At 30.7% G+C, this 2767-nt stretch overlaps 1 pseudogene; it reads right to left on the reverse strand.

Moving 5' to 3' along the window:
- Positions 1–2287: 2287 nt before the first annotated feature.
- LOC145273993 (U2 spliceosomal RNA) lies at positions 2288–2403 on the reverse strand (annotated as a pseudogene).
- Positions 2404–2767: the final 364 nt, after the last annotated feature.

Below are 2767 nucleotides of genomic sequence, written 5' to 3' on the forward strand. Positions count from 1 at the left end.
CTAATATTTCATCATTTTTTCGTAATTCTTGGATATGTTACTAATTTCGACAATATTCCTTCATAATTTAAGCTCTCCTTATCTCCTTCCCGTCTACTTATATAATAACTTTGATATATTATCTAGGCTGATTATTTTATTATAAACACACCAATCAATTAAATCACATTTCGTCATTTTTCGTAATTATTGGATATGTTTCTAATTTCGATAATAATTTTTATAATTTAAACCATCCTCGTCGCCCTCTCTTAGTAAAAAAATACTGGGCTGATTATTTCATAAAAAAACACAAGTATCAATTAACTAACACTTCATCATTTTTCTTAATTCTTGGATATGTTACTCATTTCGAAAATTATTTTAAATATTTTTAACCCACATTATCTATCCCCCACTACTAAAATTATAACTTTGATATATTATTTGGGATGATTATTTCATTTCAAACACACCAATCAATTAAATCACATTTCGTTCTTTTTCATAATTTTTGGATATGTTACTAGTGTCGACAATCATTTTTCATCATTTTAACTGACATTATCGCCCCACTTACTAAAATAATAACTTTGATATATTGTCTCGTCTGATTATTTCATTGCAAACACACTAATGCATTAAATAACATATTATTATTTTTCATAATTATTGGATATGTTACTAATTTCGACAATTATTTTTCATAATTAAAACCATCCCTCTCTTACTAACATAATTACTTTGATATATTTTCTGGGCTGATTATTTTATTATAACACACACAATCGATTAACTCACATTTAATCTTTGTTCATAATCCTAGATATGTTACTAATTTCGACAATAATTTTTATAATTAAAAACCCACATTATGCCTCTCCCTCCCACTTATATAATATATTTGATATATTGTCTGGGCTTTTTACATCATTACAAACACACCAATACAGTAACTCACATTTCATCATTTTTCATAATTCTTGGATCTGTTACTAATTTCGACAATAATTTTCATAACTTTAACCCACTATGTCGCTCCCCCTTACTTAAATAATATCTTCGATATATTGCCTGGGCTGATTATTTCGTTACAAACAAATCAATCAATTCTGGGTTTTCTCATAGTATATATGTGTCACCTATCTTATCCAATCCCGGGTGACGCCGCATATATCGTTCACCTATCTCATTTGATCCTGGGCGACGCTGGGTATTTTTCTACTATATGTTTTCCACCTATCTCATTCAATACTGGGCGACGCTTTATTTGCACATCTAATTCAATCCCGGAACTGACTTCATGTCTGCCACCCCACTGTTGAAAATATACATTAGATAAAGTAATGTTTTAATCGTAAACTGTTTCAGCCATTTCTGGGACTGACTTTATAACCCGCACCCACTGCTAAAATATACATGAAATAATGTAATGTCTAAATCGTAAACTGTTTCAGCCATTTCAGGAACTGACTTATAATCCCCACGCCACTGTTGAAAATATACATGAAATAAAGTAATGTATAAATCGTAAACTTTTTCAGCCATTTCCGGGACCGACTTCTTATCTCCCATCCTACTGTTAAAAATATACATTAAATAAAGTAATGTCCAAAACTTAAATGGTTGCAGCCATTTCCAGAACCGACTTCATATATCTCACCCCAATGTTAAAAATATACATTAAATAAAGTAATGTGTAATGCGTAAACGGTTTCACCCATTTTCGGGACTGATTTAATATCCCCCACCCACTGTTAAAAATATACATGAAATAAAGTAATGTTTAAATCGTAAACGGTTTGAGTAATTTCCGGGACTGATTTCATTTCCCGTAACCCACTGTTTAAAATATACTTGAAATAAACTAATGTTTCAGCAGCTTTTCGAAAGTAATACATAAAAACATTAACATGGTTAGTGATTAGGCAACCATTGCTTCAACATGAATTTGTTTTTTGGTCTTGGTTAATGGAGGAGCAATCCTTCATTACTGATACAATTTTATTTTTGTTATTTATCAGAGTGTCCATTTTAGGGAGCTGGTTCCCCCCTAAATTTTTAACCGACCTCATGTCCAATTCCGCCCTTGTGGGGAGGCAAGTAAAGAAAAAAAATAAGACATTTTCCAGGGAATTTTATAATTAATCAGAAGTGACATTTACAGGGCATTTTGTGATTAAATCAGAAATAACATTTTCCAGTTACTTTTTTAATATTAAAACTTTGTGACATTAAACATAGTACCTATTTACCATGCCTCCCCACGGGACAGATTTAGACACCAGGGTCGTTTTTTAACGCGGAGAAAAATTGTTTTAGTCGTAAAGGATTTCTCTTCCACTGAGAGAGAAGAAATTGAAATATAGCACCCGAAGAACAGATACTACACTTTGATCTTAGCCAAAAGGCCAAGAAAGACAAATCATTTTATTAGCTTTGCCTCAATAGCGACACCAATTTTTTTTATATTTAAATTTCTAAGGGTGACAAAGTTTATTTGGAATATTCCACTTTCCTTTTTTAGGGATGCACAGCATGATAACGGACGAAGCGATAAGCGTAATAGTATAATAATAATAATAATAATAATAATAATAATAATAATAATAATAATGATAATAATAATAATAATAATAATAATAATAATAATCTGGAACTGGCTCGTAGGTTCATGGATTCCGCAAACCGAGGTAAAATTAAAATATAGACATTAATGGCAAATAATTAAAAGAACATATTACACAACAAAAATAAAAGTCCAATATAAAGTAGGGGAAGAGATCTT

This window comes from Euprymna scolopes, chromosome 4 (genome assembly GCF_053919585.1).
Source record: "Euprymna scolopes isolate OS-2025 chromosome 4, ASM5391958v1, whole genome shotgun sequence".
Classification (NCBI taxonomy): domain Eukaryota; kingdom Metazoa; phylum Mollusca; class Cephalopoda; order Sepiida; family Sepiolidae; genus Euprymna; species Euprymna scolopes.